This window comes from Microcebus murinus, chromosome 11 (genome assembly GCF_040939455.1).
Source record: "Microcebus murinus isolate Inina chromosome 11, M.murinus_Inina_mat1.0, whole genome shotgun sequence".
Taxonomy (NCBI): Eukaryota; Metazoa; Chordata; class Mammalia; order Primates; family Cheirogaleidae; genus Microcebus; species Microcebus murinus.
This window is the reverse complement of record NC_134114.1, coordinates 24269377-24289576: the sequence shown is the minus strand read 5'-3', so window position 1 is coordinate 24289576 and position 20200 is coordinate 24269377. Positions and strand designations below refer to the sequence as shown.

General features: G+C 44.3%; 1 protein-coding gene across 4 annotated transcripts in view; it reads right to left on the bottom strand.

The window, feature by feature from the left end:
- The window catches only part of PDZD2 (PDZ domain containing 2), a 369690-nt gene that overhangs the window by 187727 nt on the left and 161763 nt on the right, over positions 1-20200 (bottom strand). Inside the window, exon 1 of one of the 4 annotated variants that reach the window (XM_012738441.3) lies at positions 9745-11038. The exons of the other annotated variants lie outside the window; for them this stretch is intronic. The gene's annotated coding sequence lies outside the window, so the exon portion shown is untranslated. Of the gene's footprint in view, positions 1-9744; positions 11039-20200 lie in introns of those variants that run through there. 4 annotated transcript variants of the gene reach the window in all.

Below are 20200 nucleotides of genomic sequence, written 5' to 3'. Positions count from 1 at the left end.
TGGTGTGACTGGAGGAAGATGGGGAAAGAACTCTAGGCAGACTCAACGCACTAAGGTCTGGTATCATCCGTTAGCACCTACTAACCGCTCCGGACGAAGCCCTGAACCTTTTCACAGCCTGAGCTTCATCTTAAAAAGAAGAAAACTGGATTAGACACGCTCTAAGATGCCTTCTAGCTAGAAAATTCTATTATTTAGGTCCTTTAAGAAACCTCTGACTCTGAAAAAAACATGAAGGCTAATTGTTAGCACAGTGTGTTGCCTATAACTGGCACTTGGTAATTGCTTACTGCATAAATCAATGAGCCAACACTGATAAAAACACAAAAGAAAGTTATGAAGATTCATTAGCAGTCACAGATCTGATACCCCCGCACACACTGCGTATGTACATGCACTCTTTTTTTTTTTTTGAGACAGAGTCTCGCTTGTTGCCCAGGCTAGAGTGAGTGCCGTGGCATCAGCCTAGCTCACAGCAACCTCAATCTCCTGGGCTCAAGCAATCCTTCTGCCTCAGCCTCCCGAGTAGCTGGGACTACAGGCATGCGCCAGCATGCCCAGCTAATTTTACATATATATATATTAGTTGGCCAATTAATTTCTTTCTATTTATAGTAGAGACGGGGTCTTGCTCTTGCTCAGGCTGGTTTCGAACTCCTGACCTCGAGCAATCCGCCCGCCTCAGCCTCCCAGAGTGCTAGGATTACAGGAGTGAGCCACCGCGCCCGGCTTGTACATGCACTCTTTACATATATTACATCAAGAGCGGCCGACTGCTGTGGCCGCTGGATGTAAAGCAGCATACTAGACATTGTAGGGAGAGAGAATCCTCCTCCTCATCTATTGGAAAGGACAGAATAGACACAAGAATAAGATGACAACTCTCAGACAAGATACAATTCAAATTCAGATGTAGTAAAGTGAACAAACTGGCATTTTACACCCAGATGTGACAATTAAGATAATCTATGGAAAGAGATGGACACAGACTGTATCGGCCAGGGCCCAGCAGGAAACAGAAGGCACACTTGGACAGGCTTCACTGAAGAGTGTTTGATGCAGGGACTATTAACAGAGGTGCAGGGACTATTTACAGGGGTGCAGGGCAGGCAGGAGTCAGGCAGGGTGCAGCACCCCGAGGCTAGCAACAGCAGGGTAACTATCACCCAAGTCTGAAGGGCACAGGGAGGAAGCAGCATTATCAGACTACATGGGCACTCATGAAAGTGAGATCCCCCTCAAGAACTTAGAAGTCAGCCATCGTCAGAACCTGGGGTGGGGTGTAGAGAGAAGGATGGATACCCCAATACTCTCTCTCCTCCCTCTGATCCCCTGGCCAGGGCCTCCCACTGGCTGAACCCAGCCAGAAGCAGAAGGCAAGAGAGTCCAGATGCTGCAGTTCATAGACATGATCCTCTTAGTACAGAGGAAGGCAGAGAATGCACTGGGGGCGGGGGATGGAATGAGAACACACACACATACGCATATATAGTTGACATGTATCTGGGACACATGTATCTTTTGACATTTCAAAAAAAAATGATGTTTTTCATTTAGGTTAAATGAAAACATCAAGGTCATCTAGCAGATCTCAGAATTTATGCAAACAAACTGCTTTATGTGTAAATAACTTCTATGGAATGCTTACATTGTGTAAGGCATAGTATGTTTGTTTATGAAGGAGCTAACAAGTGAAACTATTAAGACAACAGCCCACTAACCAGACAAAATTGTCTCATAACAGTTTTCCTTAATTTTCTATCCCCACAAGCTCCACAATTTCCAAAGACAAAACAAACTTCAAAGTGTGCACCCTAATATATTTTCTACTTATATTTTCTATCAGTGGGCAATTAAAGCAAGAATCTCAGAGGTCAGCCAGAAGTCTTAAATAACGAATGAAAGAGTCAGACGCTTTATCTCTAGATTCAAAAGTGTAGTAAGACATGTTATGAGAAACCACCTGGAAAAATGGCACTTGGCAGGTGACATTTCAGGGATCCACATTTCAAATGGCAAGTTCCTGACAATTAACGCTAACAAGGACCCTTTGAAAAAGTTTCAAAGATATTAGTGCCTCCAAAATGCCCTCTACTTTTGTGCTAAGTTCTACTGATAGCAATGGGGCTGGGGCGAAGATTAGAAATGCCCCTAAAGTTTGGGGGGTTGAGGGGTAAAGAATTACATATGAGGGGGAAGGAGAATGAAGATGACAGTTAAACAAGTCTCACGGTCACCTCCCCGTTAGTGACCACATGTCTCAGATTTCTCAGGACAGATTTCTCAGTCTCAGACATTCCAGCCCATACTACTTAAATGTCCAGTCCTGGGGAAATAGTTGCACAAATTATGGTCCTATGACAACATGGGAAAGTATGCTGCCATTAAAATTAATGAGTCTGCAATAACATGAAATCCTTGTGTTTATTCATTCACAATAATATCTGACTCCTTATTGCACACCACAGATGGTGTAAAGGTGTTCAGGATATAATGAATTATATAGTATGAAGCATACGTGCTGTATAGTATAGAATGGGCTTCAGAACCAGACTGCTGACATTGAAATCACTGCTTCACCATTGAAAAGCCAGATAACCCCGAGTAATTTCCCTATATACTATGTGCGCCTCAGTGATTTCCTTTGTAAAACAGAGATAATATTAATATTTTCCTTAAAGGATCTTTGTGTGGATGAGATGAGCTCATGCATATGAAGCTCATAACAGTGTCTGGAAGGTAGTAACTGCTCAATAAATCTTAGCTGTATTACAATATGAAGTGCCTGTCCTTAAAGTCTTAGGTTAGTAAGAGACACAGATACAAGCAGGAAAACGATGGTATCATGCTAAGTGCAAGTAAGGGTTTCCCTTCAGGCTAACATTATATCAGGAATGGAACAGATCAAGAGAGCCTTCCATTCATAAAAATAGAGACAGTGCATGACTGCCACTTGAGTCAGACTAGAAAACACAGGAACAAACAGTCTACTTTCTCCTGCATCCTGGTCTTCCTGACACCACTGAGCACTTCCGGAGTTTATTTCATCTTCAAAACTTCGCAAAGTCTGGGATGCATACAGACAAGAGATGGAAGAGAGAAGAAACAATACCAAGTGTGCAGGCAGACTTGTCGGCCTCCACAAGCACAGGAAGGAGTGAAACCTGGTGCTTAACTTTTTCACAGGCCGGAGCATGAGGTTTCTTCAGTGCCGTGAGATCTAAAAACAGTCCTCACTTTGGTGACAGCCCAGGATGTTATTATATCTCACTGGGATCAGCTAGACTCTCCAAAGCAAGGAACCCTCCACTTCCCCCCAAAAGTCTCAACAGTTATTCCTTCCTTTGAAGTTGGAAGAGAGAATAAAATTACTTTCATCTGCCTAAAAAATAGTCAAGTAGAGAGGAATTCTACTTGGAATCAAAATGAGAATCAAATGAACTAAGCAGCTTAAATCTGAGTGAGCCCATGGTCTGCCTAAACTCTCTTTGGAGATGAGGTGATAGGTAAATAAATCTCCACCTGTATCAGCTTGGAAGCAAATAATACCAAACTCTGAATGCAAATGGCTTAAACAGGGAGGAAATTAATCATCTCACATGCCAGGAAGTGCAGAGGAAGGGCGAGGCTCCGAGCTGTGCTTCTCTGGGGCTCTTTGGGACCTGCTTTCTCCTGCGTGTTGGCTTCATCCTAAGGCTAGAGGCAAGATGCTAGAGCAGTTTAGACAGCAACATACAGAGGAAGCAAAGGAGCCACCTATTTTGTGTCTTTTTCTTAGTAATGAGCAAACCTTCCCTAGGAGCTCCACAACAGATTTTCCTTCACACCTCATTACTCAGACTTGGATCTCATGCTATTTCCTACACTGGTGTCTCGGGTGTGGAATGGAGCAGGCTAATCACTGTGGAGAACAATGCCTCCAAGCCCACGTGACCTCTCCCCCACCCAGCGGGCTGCTGGGGAGGACTGAATATGTTAATATTTGGAAGAAGTGAACATGCTGTAAGGTTATCCTCACAGACAAACCCTGATAAGCTGCAGAATCAAACGCATTCTAGAATCAAACACATTCGGAAGTGCCTCTGTTGGATACTCCAAGCCTGAAAGGCAGCACGATGAATGATCTGGTGGAGAAGATTCGAACATGCCGACATGAATGCCCAATAACTACTTTATTCAGGGCCTGGGCCATTTTCAATGATTACCACTGAGATGAAAGGACAAAGTGGCCCATTTGCATTTCTGTCCCGAGTGGCACCTGCAGTAGTAGGCAATAAATGCAGAAGTGACACCCGAGGGGAGGGTTCCAGGGTAAAGCTGGGGGCATCGGGCAGGGAGACTCACTTGCCAGTAAACACAAAGGAATGAAATGACAGCAAAGGAATTGTAAAGAGCACAGGGCAGGAGTGTGTGTGTGGGAGACATACTAAGTTCTCAAAGACAGAGAACAGGAGAAACAATGATTGCAACAAAATTTTGGAAGCTGGAATGCAGACAGAATAGTGGTAAATGACTTAGCAGATGAGAGAAAGCTGACACCTAGCATGGCAGTGCAGAAAGCCTGGAAGCAGTCAGGGATTCCCCAGAGCATCTCTGGAATTGGAGGAACCATGCAGAGAGGGGGCTGGAGTGGTGGTGGGGGGCGCCCAGCTTGCCTTTCTTCATCCTAGATACAAAGTGAGGGCCGGCCAGTGTCCTGCAACTAGTTTGCTCTGCTGAATCATGGCAGCTCTGGCCTCAGAGACACCAGGTATAGTTGAGGGAGGAGGTGCCACTTTAAAAAGAGAGGAATAAGAAGTCACCATACCAAATGATCAGACTTCTGACCTTCTTCTCCTCTGGCTCCCAGAATGCTGCAGCCAACCAATTCCCCTCAGCTTAGGGGATTTCTCATCACCTGATCAGTTTCCCTAGACAATAAAGACGTTCCACTCCCACAGGTTTGGTCCTTCAATGCAACCATTGGTGAGCTAATCCTACAGCAGTGGACCGCCAGCCTAGCTGCACATTTGAATTACCTGGAGAGCTTTTAGTACTTGCTACTACTTGGGCCCCAGCAAGACTGTATATGTCATTTAGTTACTCAGCAAGTATGTATGGAAAGTTTACTGTGTGCCAGGCATTGTTCCAGATTCCAAGACACTGTTCTAGGTCTCCTTTTGGTAAGGAGGAGCTACTCCTCGGTATAAGCTCCATCCATGCAAACTGTCCAATAAGCTTTTCAATAATTAGTTGAGGTTCATCAGACATTTGAGGAAAGGCTTTAATATGGAAGAGATTAAAAACAAAAAACTAAGAAGAAATCAGAGGAAACAGAAACAGAGCAGGGAGTAGAGAAACACTTCAAAGAAGCTGTAATGGAGATCCCAGAGAGTTGAGAAGTTTTTCACCCATGAAACAGTAACAGGAGGTGATAAAAAAAATTTCAGAAATTTTTAAGGAGCTCTTGATGCAGACTTAAAAATAGGAAGATAAAATGAGGAAATTTCCTAGGAAGTAGAATTTTTTAAAAAGGAGACAGACAGTGAAAGAAAATTAGAGATTCAAGCCATGAGGGTCTCTTTCCAATACATGTTCCAGAAGACAGGAAGGAATTAAAAAAAAAAAAAAAACCCAAAAAACTCTAGAAAACTGTTCAGAATGGAAGGGCAGAGTTTCCAGATTGAGAAAGTCCACTGAGAGCCTCCTAAAATGGAGGAAAAAGATTCACACCAAAGTGTATGACAATGAAACTTCATTATAAGAGAAGGGATATTATGTGGTCATTACATATGAAATGTTCGATTTCGAATCAAAAGTGTAGTTTATTATATCTCAAACAAGAACCAGTACAATTATGCAAAATAAGCACCTAAACTATTGACACGGTTTTGGCATCTTCATGGTAGCTTGTTTATGCCAGTAGCGAAGAAGCATGGAGAGCGAGTGGCAATGAAATCGCAAAAGGCATTTTCCACAGCTCGTTGAGAATTGAGTATTTTCCCTTGCAAGAAGTGGTCCAAAGCCTGGAAGAAGTGGTAGTCAATTGGTGCAAGGTCTGGCGAATATGCTGGATGACAGAACGTTTCCAAGTCCAGCCTCTGTAGCTTAAGCAGCGTTATTTGTGCAACATGTAGTCAAGCATTGTCTTGCAAGAGGATTGGCCTGTCTCTGTTGACCGATCTCAGCTGCTTAATCATAAGAAGCCTCATCATTTCATCCAGCTGGTTGCAATACACAGCCATTGTAATGGATTAACCAGGTTTCATGAAGCTATAGTGAATAACACTAGCACTAGACCACCAAACAGACACCGTTAGCTTTTTCTTGATGACATTCTGTTTTGGACTGTGTTTTGGCACCTCATCTTTATCCAACCATCATGCCAAATGCTTGAGATTGTCAAAAACAATCCATGTTTCATCACATGTAACAACATGGTATAGAAATGGTTCTCCTTTATGTCATGACAGCAAAGACAGACAAGCTTCAAAACGATTTCTCTTCTGACACTCTTTTAATTCATGCAGAACCCATCCATCCAGCTTCCTTACCTTGCCCATTTGTTTCAAATGGTCCAATATTGTTGGAATAGTAACATCAATCCTTGCTAATTCACACATAGGTTGAGATGGATTCACTTCCATGGCAGCTTTCAGCTCATTTTTTGTATTCATTTTGATCTACCTTGGTCTCAGGTCACCCACGTGGCTCATTTTCAAGATTAAAAATCACCAGAATGGAACTTCTCAAACCATTGACATACAGTGTGTTCATTAGCCACATCCTTCCCAAACACTTTGTTGGTATTTCAAGCTGTCTACACTGCATTGGTTCCATGACAGAACTCACATTCACAAATAACACAAATTTTTGACTGACCCATGGTTTCACAAAAATTGCTTTAAAAAAAAAAAAGAAAGATAATCACAAACCACAACATGCATTTGAAAGACTGGAGGTGTACCTTCACAATAAACATAAAACAAGAAGAGTCAAAGTGAAATGTCAGAGATATCAACTGTCAAACTTAGTACTTAACACATTTACTGCCATGTGAGTTGTATTTAACTCATGCTAGTTTTGAGCCCTGGGTCTTGTGAAACATGTAACTCACATGTCTCTTCACCTTGGGAACCATGAGAACAAATCGATTTTCAAGTTGCATATAACTCATGCACAGAAAACAAAAAACACATTTTTCATTAAATTAGGATCATTTTTTTTCTGAATTTTTAATTCTATTTTCATAATAAAACACTGTGGCTCCAAGGAAAAAAAACTTGTTTCTAGTGTAGCAGTCGATATGTTAAGGAAATTGGACATTTTATACTTAATAACCTAATACAAAGGACGAAGAGGAAATCCTAACAACTTGCAGATGGAGGGGGGAATAGATTGAAAGCATCAGGAATTAGAATGACATCAGACATCTCAATAGCAATATTGAAACCTGGAAAAGCAATGCTTTCCAAATTCTGAGGGAAAGGGATTGCCAACCTAGAGCACTTACTCTCTCCAAATTATTAGTCAACCTTGGAAGATCTCAAAACACTTGCCTCCCATGTATGCTTTCTCAAGATCTTCTGGAAGATGAATTTAAGAGAATTCATAAAGAAAGAACACAAAGAAAAAGGAAGACATGGGGTTTAGAAAATAGGGAATGCCACATGAGAAAGTGGCAAAATGGATCCCCACCGTGTTGATGACAGGAGACCCACGATGATGGCTGTGCAGCTGGCCTCAAAGATCCAGACTGGAGCAGGAGGACAGAGAGCTCATGAGAGCAGGGAAGACCATAGGCAGGTGCCCTTCCTAATTAGAAACAAGTACAAAGAGGTGAAAGCGGTTGTCTCTTGGGCACAGGAATGGAAGTTGGTGAGGAGTGTGGTGGGTGAGTACTGTTCCTAGTTATAAGCCTAGTATAAATACTTGACTTTTAAAACTATGTATTGTATGGTTTTGATAAGGGGAAGTTCAGGCCATCACTCAGATTCCAGAATGAGAACCCAAGCAAGAATCGGGAAGATTCTTGAACAGTGTCCTGGAGAACCCACTCTTGAGAAGGCAGAGCACAGGCATTGGCCAACCCTCTGGCAAACAGAAGACATGAAGAAGGAGATCAGAAGCAGATCAGAAGAGACTTCAATGTCCCAGGAAACAGGATGCAATGGGGTCACTAGTCTCCTTTAATGAAATAATTCCTAAGTGTGACTTGCTTGGAGCTCACAGAGATCAGCAGACATGAAGGCTCAAAGGAAGCCTTAATATGTGCCAGGTGGGCTGGTGGGCAATTTAAGGAAGCGAACAGGCAAACAGAAAAGCAGTTTTTGGTGACTTTGCTGCTCTTGTGCTGTCTTCCTTTCCCCCTGGATTGGGGGGAGACTGAATGCATCTCCTCAACAGTTATACCCAGCAGTGCAGGCTTACAGAGTCAAAGAGCCTGGGGAGCATCGCTCAAGTTCACATCCATTTCCCCTGTCACTTTCCCTTGCATGTCCTATTGTCTCTCTGTTTGGGACTCACTCTGAGAAATCTTTTTCCCCATAGGTACTAACACAGGCCGATTTCCCCAAAGCCCACCCTGTCAGTGAGTCCCGAGGCTGCCCCAGGGGCACTGGGTCTGACTGCAGATCCTGAGATATTAACTGTGGGTGGCTCCTGCACCCTCTCAACTCTAGTAACATCTCAGCCAAAGGAGAGAACCACAAAGCGCCTACAGGTTAGTATTTAATGGCTACATTAGCATTTAGGGGTAAAAAGATTGCCTTGCACCTTACTTTTCAATTCCTCTGCAATGTGAATTCAGAGTTGCAAAACAATGTAAGAGTGCGGAGTCTGGAAGTCCTATATTTTGTGTGTATTTACAGATACTTCTATATTATTTACAGAGTTTATGATATCCCTCTTATGGTATCAAATGCACCCTGACCTATTTTTATTAAACACATTTACTGTTTACATTCGCAGGATCTTTTCTTCCAGAAATGGTTCCTAGGATAACAGCTTTGGTTACCTTCTTCCTTTCCCTCCATCTCATGGAGACAAAACTGACTTCATTTCACTGCTAGTATTTATAAACTACCTACTAGAGAGGAGCTGCGAGACAGAAAATGCCATTCTCTTTCCACACATCTTTCATCTTTAAAAGTCTTTCATTTGTGGATACTGTAATCAAAATATTTTGTGTATCGGTGGTGGAGCTGTTGTCCAAGCAGGCTGTTTAGTAGTTTGGGGGCAAAGATCTGTCCCCAGAAGAGGTCACAACCTCGCGTGGGATGGTAAACACCGTTCCCGCAGCATTGCCCTGCCCCAGATTCATTCCCCTGCCAGCCAAAGCCAGAAGCGAAGCGAGGGATTAGGACAGTGACAGATGCCTGGGCTGTGACGCCCCGCCGGGCGGGCCCTGGGCTCCCGGGGATCCCGCACCCCGACGCGGCTCTGGAGCCCCCCTCCGCCGTCCCTCGTGCGCCCCCTCCCCGCCCGGCACACACGCGCAGGGCGCCTCCTTCCGTCCAGTCGCTGACAAACCAGTTCCAAGTCGCTTTACTCCTCCCAAGTCACAAACCGTCTCCAAACAGGCACCTCCCCCACGGCAAAGACAAAACAGCCCGGGGACCTGCGAGGTGAGTGCCGCGCACCGCTGGGTGGCTGCCCCGTTTCCCCGGGCGTGGCCACATTCCCACGCGTGCGGCTGCAGCCTGTCTCCGCACCCACCTGGGTCACCCGGGGAGCCGGCGCTTCCGGCGCCAGGCGGATTCCTACCTCCAGTTTTGAAGTCACCTTCCGAGGGCTCCTCCCGACCCCGCTTCTCCGCTCGCTGGCTCTCGTGGTCTCGCGGGGAGCAGCTGGCCCGGGTAATCCGCTCGGCGGGGTTTAAGCCGCCCGGGCGAGCCGGGGCCTGACCACCTGCCGGCCGGGACCGGGACGGGCCGCCTGCCGCGCGCCGCTCCCGCAGGGCTTCCCGGAGGAGGCTCGGCTCCGCCGGCTACAGGTCTGGGGAGGACCCGCCTGCCTCCCAGCCCCGGCCGAGGAGGTTATGAAAAGACTGTAATGTAATCCCAGCTCGGCTCGTCACTCCCTGCTCACTTGTCAAAACTCCACGGCATTCCAGAATCCCTTCCCCGGTCACTCCCCTCGCCGGGAAAAGGAAACCGCCCAGGGGAGGACTTCAGGGGGTTCGGGGCTTCGCATTATTCGGACACCTTTGTTTACACCGAGGGCTCCGGAGCCTCCTGCGGTCGAGCGGGCGCGAGGGGAAAACGCCCCGCCAAGCCCAGTACCCACGCCCGGCTTAAAAGTTCCCCCTCCGCGAGGAGCTCCACCCCCGGCATCAATTCACTTCGTAACCTAATTAGCAGCAGCGTGGGTTCTTGAGGAGGGTAGGGGGAGCACCCAGTTACAATCAGGGAACTTTCCAGAAATCTACAGTCAGAGTCTTTCTGCTGGAGCAACCGAGTGTACCACCACTGCATTACGGTCGCTGGTGACTGCACAACTTAAGCATTTCCTCTACACCTTCTCCCGCCCCTCCCACCTTCAGCGGGGTTCAGTCAACAAGTCGTCCCCCAGAGGCCGGAATGGGCCTGGGCCTTGCAGCCATCTCTCCAGCTGCAAACTGATGAGGAAGCCTGACCCACGAGGCTCGATTGTTTACATCACACCCACTGAGGCTTCCTGTCTTAAATTAATGGGAATACAAATAAGACAGGAAAAGAGTGTTTGCTTTTCTTAAAGTAGGAGAGGGGGCTGGCAGAGGGAGGGGGAGTCACCCCACGTTTCAGTGCTTTTCAGAAACTTCAGTTGTATGTTATTCCATTTTGCCAGTCCTAACACTTGTTGAAAAGTAAAAAGCATCATGGTGCCAAACCTCAAACCGCTGCGGAACTTCTGCTCAGAACACATTTTCACCTGGCTTGGAAAGGCATCCAAGGTGGTGTTCCCAGGGAGCTGAGCTAGAGGTATACAGAGCTCCTGAGGCTGAGTGGCACAAATCTCAGCGCAAACATACTCACTAGAGCCCTGGGCCGCCCTCCCAGACTTGCACAGACAGGCACACACTCACCCTCCTCCTTGGGGTTTGTACCAGACTCTTGCCCCGGTCCCACTGCAGCCCTCTGTCTCCAAGTTACGTTTGTGGGCATCTAGCAGCCCCTAAAAGTCAATGAGCTTTGCAACGGACAGGTCTGGTGGAATTTGAAGCAATTAATTATAGTGGAGGAGGCAAAAGAAGGCTTCAATTCCCAGTACCATTACTGCCACTGAATGGGTAATTAGAGCCCAGGAGAGGCCAACCCATGTCAAGCCCAGGCTGGAAATCTGCCCACTCTCCAGAGCAGCCCAAGAGCACACAGTAAATAATCATCATAATTACCCAGTCCTGGAATTACCCCCACTTGCTTCCTTCAGGTCGGTGCAACAGCCAACCCGGAAACAGGCAGGAGTGCCAGCCAACCCATGGCATGCCTCCCTTGGAACTACTGAAAGGAAACAAAACCCCAAGATAAAGTTTATCTGAAAGAGATGTGGGTACTGCAACCAACAATACCACGTGGAATTTAGGAGAACACTGCATGTGCCCAAGTGAGAATAAGCTTTGCAAGCAGTCCTCAAAACACTGCAATTCCTGTGTCACCGCAGACTCAGCTGATGATTTTAGAAAACGCCAAGGTATTAGAACTCTCTAATAGAAAGTGTCCGGCTTACAAATATTATAAAGGTCTCAATGCACAATAGCTCCTTCCCCCTTCCTGCTTTTCTGCCAAAGGGTGATAGTCCTGATAGATTCATTAGCATCCTTTTATGTGGCATCTGGGTATATGATAAGTCTTCTGGGAATTAGGTTCAAATTGAATAATTTTGTAATAATTTCAGAAATACTCTTTTTCTTCCTTTCTGAGTGCTTTTTCCACTGACAGTTTCCTAATGTTTTAGATTCTAACATTATCCACTCCTTCAATCAGGTACATAATTGATGATACGTATTCAATCAGGTACATATACATAATTAATTTACACATAAGTGTGTAAATTAATGCTGTTTAAAGTATGTCTATGGTTTTCAATATAAAGCAAATAAATATTCTGCCCCTTCCCCATCTTTGTTGCCTAAGCTCAGTTTAGGATGTGTATGTACTGGGAATTAAACGTTTGACCACATCTGTATAATACCTTAATTTCAGGAAAGCGTTTGCATGCGTATGTCATTCTCATCAGCAGGCCAAAAGATACGATCTAGTCCGGCTTTTCCCTAACCAGGTTTCACTGCTGACTGGAAAAGAGATCAATGGCTCAGTAAACAAAGGGATACTTAAAATGTGGTCTACAATTTTATCCTGGGTCTGGTTTAAATAATACTTGAGATTGCTATATGCACAGGCAGAGTCTACAAATACCATTAATTTGAGTGGGAACTGCTGATAACGCTGAGAGAATCCAAAGTAGCTTCCATACATTAAGGAAACGGGTCATTAAGAACAGTTTAGAGTTCAGCATGATGGCTGATTACAAAGTAGTATCCTCAGGGGTCATGATCAAAATGACAGGCACAAATAGGCCTTAATGTCTAGATGCAAGAAAAACTGACAAAGAGGTGAGGCTCACAGCAGATCGTGCATTTAATAGGCATCCATCCGCATGTTGTACTGATAAGAAATGGGCAACTGCAGTGCTGGGGTGAATTCACATTGGTGGGAGTCTGACACGAGAGGGAAGTGCCTCTTCTTCTCCCTACCCCATAAGAAAGAATTTGGCGGCAGACAGACTCCTGCTGAGGGGGTATGTCCAGGCTGAGGCCCCTTACTTTAAGGAAGATGTGGAGACACTGGAAAGGTTCCAAAGGAGAACCTAAATGATTAAAGAAACAGAAAATAGAACCTATGAGGGAAGGTTAGAGGATTTGGAGTTGTTTAGTCTACAGTGAAAAAGTGCCTAAAGACAAACTTAACAATCTTTTCCTACTTGAAGGGTTATTATAAAGAGGATATTGACCAGCTGTTCTTCATCTCTTCAGAGGATAGAAGAGGTAAGGGACTCAAAATATAACATGAGAATTTGGGTCTGATATGAAGACTTGCTTAATCCTAATCTTAACTCACTGGGACCTTAGCCTTGTTTGACATCACTGTGCTGTCTCCATCTGTCAGACTACGTCCTAAGTGGTGGTCTTGCATGATTAGGCAGAAGTGAGGGTAGAGCACTCCTTCCATTTCCTTCTAGAACTACAGCATTCCTCAGTTATTACACCAATAAGAGGTTCAGGGAGTAAAGATCCTGAACCTTTATGTTCCCTAACTCATAAACAAGGTGCAATGAGAATGCAACATTCCCCTAAAATACTGGACCTTCTTTTTTTATTGGAGTGGGTACCTCTAAGAATGTGCCCAATATAGACAGATGATAAGTATATTTCATAGATTCACTTCTATATATTGTTTCTATGTATAGGATACATTGTTTTTTGTTTAGTGGGCATAAATATTAGTTGATGATAATGATAATAATAGCTATGAATTATTAAGCTCTTGCTATAATTACGTTGGGCACTATGCTAAGTACATTATGTATGTTATCCATCTTTCTTTTTTTTTTTTTACAGTAGCCTTGTGAAGTGGGAATAATTATTAGCCTTATTGTAACACAAGGAACTGAATAACTGAGTCACAAAGAGCTTAAGTAACACAGCTAGTAAATGTTGGAGTCCCAATTCTAACCCACTTAGTCTGACTCAAAAGGGTGTGCTTAATCATTACCCCACTGCCTCTTATCATTAAGTATTTCTAGCTACTCGGAGGGAAGAAACATTGCAAAAAGAAGCATTTATGCATAATTATGGGCCCAAACTGATTAAAAACCAAACCTTCCACAGGTTTACATTGCCTGTGGAACAAAAGTGTCCTTTCCCAGCATAACAGAATAAGAGAAGGACTCTGTTCACTTTCTGATAGGGAGGGTGCATTGCTCTCTCCCACAAAGCTGAAGAATCCAATCAAGAGTCATCCCTATTTCATCAGTTCTAAAAATTTAGTTATTCTTCTATAATCTAACCTTGCAAAGCAGGTCTCCTGTGACTCTAGAATGAATGAATACAAACACACTACGACTGATGCCTAGGACACGCTGAGCCAAACTGTGGTCTTCCAGCACGTTGGTGGTCACGGCTTTGGCCAGTCATTTCTATGGGCCTCTTATCATATGTCCCCTCAGAGTCTTAAAATCCAACATTTTTTTAAAATTTAGCATCCATGAGAAAGCATACGGATGGGTCACATATTTTCTCAATGTCAACTACTTTTAGATCAAGACAAGATTTTTTAATGAGGTTTATTGAGTGCTGTTGTATATCAACAATAGATGATTCATGGGTGAAACAGACATCAAAATGATTTTTAGAAAGGCAAGTAAACCACACACAAAAAATAAAAAAAGCCTGATCCAAATTACTCTGAAGGACAGATATTTTCCCATTAGGACAATTTATCCTGAATCTATAAACAGAGAGGGGCATAATTATACAAGTGTTTGCTAACAGATCTAAACCTTATGCAGCTATAAAGCGCTGGAGAGAGGAAGAAAGCGGAAATTCCCAGAAGAAGATTCCCCACCCACATCCAGGGCCATCAGCTCTCCATAAATACAAAGCCCAGCAGTGGCACCAACCAAAGCACGAGAAGAAACCTCAGGATTTTAATGCAACCCACAAAAAATAACTTTGAATGGTCCTAAAACTAAACAATGACAATTCTAGCCAATAAATGTACAGCTAACACATGGGTAGAGTGGTGACTTATTGGTGATCCAGATGTGGTTAATAGAAACCTGCTGGCCAGAATTAAAAAGGTATTCAGTAAAATGTTGATTGAATGGATGGATGAGTGAATGAATGTTTGAACAGATGCCCATGCCTCTTTCCCCCACAGAGGGACTGAGCCATTTAACACTAGTATCCTAGGAACAGAACAGTTCATGGAACCAGAGATTGATTTCTGATCCAAATTTGTGATCTTGCCATGAACACAGGAAGGGGAATTCTGGTATCTGTGGAACATCTTTGCAGGTCTTGATTCAAAAGCTGCCATTATTTACAGTATAGATTCTAAACTCTATTTGAAGTCCAACAGAATCAAGTACTGAATAGCAACTATTGAGCACTTATGGGATGCTGAGTTCTATTCTAGTCCTTTGCATATTAGCTCATTAAATCCTCATTACAATCTAAGAGTATGTACTATTATTACCAATCCATTTACAGGCAATGAAACTGGGTCACGACATTACCTAACTAGCTCATGGTCACAAAACTAAGAAGAAGAGGAGCTGGAATTCAAATGGAGTCCATTTGGAACCAGTGCTTGCTCTTAACCGCTACCCAACGCTGTCTGCTCAAATCTTACCTCCCCTCAGCACAAACTCACACTGCTGACCCACAAATATGCAAAGAATGTTCAAATCTCTGCAGGATGTGTTCCCTGACTACCTAGCCCACTGTTACCTCTCTCTTCTGAGCACTCTCCCCACTTATTCTCCAGAGAACACACTGGAACTTATGTGGCTGACATCACATCTCTCCAGCCAGGTCTGAAATTCCTTTGGGGTTCGAATCAAGTGTTGTATGGCAGTCTGGAGATGTAGTGGAATAAGAAAGACTTAGGTTTCAAATCCAAATCCCACATTTATTACCACTGGGACTGTGGGCAAGTTATTTAACATTTCCTACTCTTATATTCAAGCCATCTTCCTTAAGAGCCCTTAAATTAGGAAGTGTAGGATGTCTAGGATGTGTCTAGTATGTCTAGGACGGTGTTTAGGATGTCTAAGATTATAAGCTAGTGATTCTCAATTGGGTGCTATTTTGTACCCTTTGTCACAGGAGCACTTGGCAATGTCTGCAGGTATTTTTGACAGTCAAAACTGTGGGGAGGAGCCTGGGTAGCTAACCATCCTACAACACACAGGATAGTCCCTCTCAACAAAGGATTATCCAGTCCAAAATGTAAATAGTGCTGAGGTTGAGAAACCTTGCTGTAAGCTATCGAAAAAAATTTATTAAAATCATCCTTTCTCTTTCCCTCATTTCTTACAGTACTGTGCTTATAGTAGATATTCAGTAAATCATTGTTAAGTAAATCTCTGCATAAATGGAGCACGTGAACATGTAAGTCCTTAGATTTTTTGCTAGTAACACCTGAGTTGAAGGTGTGGTCTTGTTGAGGCAGGGGTTTGGGTGGGAGTTGACACAGCCTTCAAATGCCCATGCCCAGTGAAAGGAATTCTGAAATAAACAACAATCTAATACTGGGAGCCTGAGCCCAGTGAAAGGGACGTCAAAGTTGATCCTAGGACAGCTGAAGCACTTGGACAAAGGTCAGCTTCTCCCCATTGGTGGCTTCCCCAGTGACTTGCTATTATGCTGCAAATACTGCCTCATGTGATTTTAATCCCCATTCCAAAGAATAATACAGCAAAAGAGCCAGAAGATCATGGAAGGATTTGTTCAATCTCTCACCCTTTGTCCACCACTCATTCCTGCAACCACCACACACAACCTGGAGCTCCAGTGCAATGGAGTCTCATCAAGACTGCTGTTTGAAAAACGTGGTAGAAGCAAAAAGGACATATGAGGGCTGTCTGGAAAGTGTCCAGCCATTGTTAATGTAACAAGAATGGTTACATGGCTGGATACTTTCCGGCTACAAGCCATTACTTGTAGCCTTCAATACGTTCAATAAACATTAGAAACTCAGGGAGAAAAGCCTACATTTCTGGTTTTAGCATAAATCACATTAACAAAAACCAGAAGACCAAAAAGACAGAGACAGAAGAAAATTCTCTCCATTTCCCATTATCCAGACTTGGTGGCAATATCTTCTTCCATTCCCATCTTTTACAAACAGAAAACATAAATGATATTTGTGTAGTAGCATATGAGAAAATTTAAAACTTAGCTATAGTCTCCAGGCATCTATAAGCATCTCTAGGAGATGTCTTGAACTAAACTACCTATTCAAAACTGTACAGAACAAGACAGGTTCTTACCTTGGCCTGTGGACACTCTAACCACCCTCATCTGGCCAATTCCTGCTCATCTCTTAGAACTCAGCTTAGACATCACCTTCTCCAGGGACCCAGCCTGACCCTCCCCTGGAATATAATTCAGGTCCTTCCTTGGTGCCCATTCACCTATCTGCTTACCCTTGTAGACTGTGAGCTCTTTTAAGGGGAAGGTCATGTGGACTTGTTTATTATTTTATTCCTAGGGTCTAGCACTGCACTTAGCACATACAGGTGCCCAATAAATATTTGTTCAATGAATGGGTATAAAGCAGGAGACTTCTAAATGCATGAATTCCTGCAACTACTTATCATGTGCCTACTATGAACCAGGTACACAGCTAGGCACTGGGGAAACAACTATTAGTAGCCCCATATTAACAACAACAACAATAAAAAGAACCACAGCTAACATTTGATGGACATTTAATATGTACCAGACATCATGTTAAGCTCTTATATTCTCTCTTAGTCCTCCCTGAAAATTCCCATGTGGCAGACACCATTATTATTTTCATTGAACAGATGAAGAAAGACATCAAATTACTCACATAGCTCTTAATGTAAAAGAATCACTAACATTTATATTCCCAGGCATCTATTTACATGGGCTTAACTCAGGCCAACTAAGAAAAAGGTACACATAAATTCACTCATGAGCTTTTCTGATGGCTGTCACCTTGCCTGGAGTGTCCCTACCCACTCGTCATATTGTTTGACATTTACTTTAGATATTTTGATACAGACTGCGTGATGTCAAGTGATGTCAACCGTCATCTAAGAAGCCACGAGCTACGTGTAAAGGACACTTATCAGGAGTCTACGTTCCACAGCTGCCTCTGCAGCTGCAGCGAACACTGGAAATGCCATTATCCAAATCTGCCACAAAAGGTTCTGTAGTTACCAAAGTGGAAGTTAAAAATATTTCTTTCATCTGTGAAATGAGAGATTTAAGATAAGTTGCTTAGAAAGGTTTATACAGGCACCTCTGTCTTTGCATCCTGAGCTGTAAGAAGTGGGGGCAGACAGCTCCTGAACACCTCTGAGTGTTAGCTTTAGCTGTGGAGATGGGGCTGGGGTCCTCCCAATGAGTGGAGGATTAGGTCACTGGGCCCGTTGATACAGTCGGGAGAGTCTTCCTTCAGAGTACTGTTGCATGTGCTTCCGAGTGAACCTACTGGGATTAAAGCACCTACAAGAGCAAGCAATGGAGACGTCATTGCCAAACTTACTGATGAAGCAAGTTGTGGCATTAGTTCCATGCCTGCTTGCTAAAATACCCACTCTGCCTCTGGGTGGGAGTCAAGGACTTGCTTTCATGGTAACCTACCACCTGGCTGAGAGGTTGTAGGTCAGGAGATGTACGGTTCCCAACCTTTCCTGATAATCAGGGGCTGTAGATGTTGAACAAAAGAAGTGACAACTGTGAGCAGCCCCTTGGCTCAGGCATGTCTGCAACTCTCCCTTTCCCTGCCTTGGTCTCTTGGCAAACACCCATTCATCTTTTAACACTCTGCTCAAAACTCCTCCTTAGTGCAAAGGCTTTCTTGATAAATCACCTGCCCTCGGGAGCTCTGAGTTGCTGAAATGGCTGCCTGTGCATCGCCAAGATCCTTTTGATAAACCCTGATCTCCAGAGATATCCTGGGCAAGTCTCTTCCTGCACCCTGAAAAAGTCTAATTTAGCACAGGGGTTGATTTGCTAATATGGCTTACTGAGCCAGGTGTCATGCTAGGTGCAGCGGTGGGACAAGGAAGCAGCAGGCAGTTGCATGTGTGGCAGGAAACTGGCCAAGTCCCCGGGAGCTGGGAGAAGCCTCCTGAGAGGCTTAGGGAGGTTAGGGAGGGCTTCCAGAAGAAGTCACTGTAAACTGAGCCTGGAAGACAAGATTCCAGCAAGTGGAAACGGCAAGTGCAAAGGTCCGTAGTCGAGACGGGGGATGCCACGTCAGTGGATTAAACAAGTTCATTCTTGGCTGCAGGTTTGGTGGGCCTGGGACCAGTGTGAGGAAAGTGGGAAACTGAACAGGGGCTGAAGAAGTAGGGCTTTTGGGAGGCAGTGGTTTGGGCTTCGCCCTTGAAGGGCTTTGTGCAGAGGAGTGGTGTGAACAGTGTAATTTCCATGTTAGAAAAATTACACTGGCTTCAAGGAGGAGAATATTCCAGAAGGCCAGCTGGGCAGAGGCAGAGAGAGGGATGAGGAGGTTGTCACATGAATCCAGGCAAGAAAAGACAGTACCTGGCCTGGAAGAGTTGCTATGGGCCAATGCTTCCTTTCTGTCAGAGATAAAAACTCTAGAGTTGCTCTGTTTACTGCTCTCTCCTGCTAGACTGTCAATCCCTTGAGGGCAGAAATCAGAATTAACTCATCTCTGGAGCCTCCATGGCCACAGGTGGTAAAACCCTCAGTAAAGGGTTGGTTGGTGCATGTTGAATGGCAGAATACCTTATGCAGAAAAATGATTTCCTTTTGCTAGATTCCTGGCCACTAGGCCCCCACCCTCTCCCCTTAGGTATCCTCTCTGCCACGGCTGCCTGCAAAGATCTCTTCACCAATTACCAGACTCCTTTTGCATGTAGTCTCTCCAAAGTACAGAGTGACTCCCACTTCCTTTGAAATAAAGCACAGACTTTGATTCTGGTCTTCACAGCCCCCTAGATATCTTGCATGGCTCTTTTCTCCGACTTAGAGAGCCCCCCCCTATCTCCCCATCTCTAACATTTTCCAGTGGGAAACTCACTTATGAGGAGTGGCTACCTCCCTCCCATCTGGTATCCCAAGTCCATTTCATTATTAAGTAGAAAACAGTCCCCGCATCTGCAAGAAGCATTCGTGAACTCCGGCTGACCTGACACAGAATCTTATCCAATCCTAATCCCATTAATACATGCTCCTGTCAATTTCGTATGACTTGATGTTTTCTCCATGTTTTCTCTTCAAAGACAAAATACCAGGGCATTATAGATGCATGTCTTTTTCTCTACCTCATTGCCTGTACCTGCTCCATCCTCCTCTTGCCCTGTTCCCTGGACCAATCAAAGAAACATGTTCCAGCCCACAGAAGTCTTCCGCATTGACCTCTGAGAACTGGGCATTTGGCAACATAAACTTAGAAGCAGAAAATCTGCTGCAGCCTTTACCCACCTCTAGGTCCACACCCAGCCCTCCAGA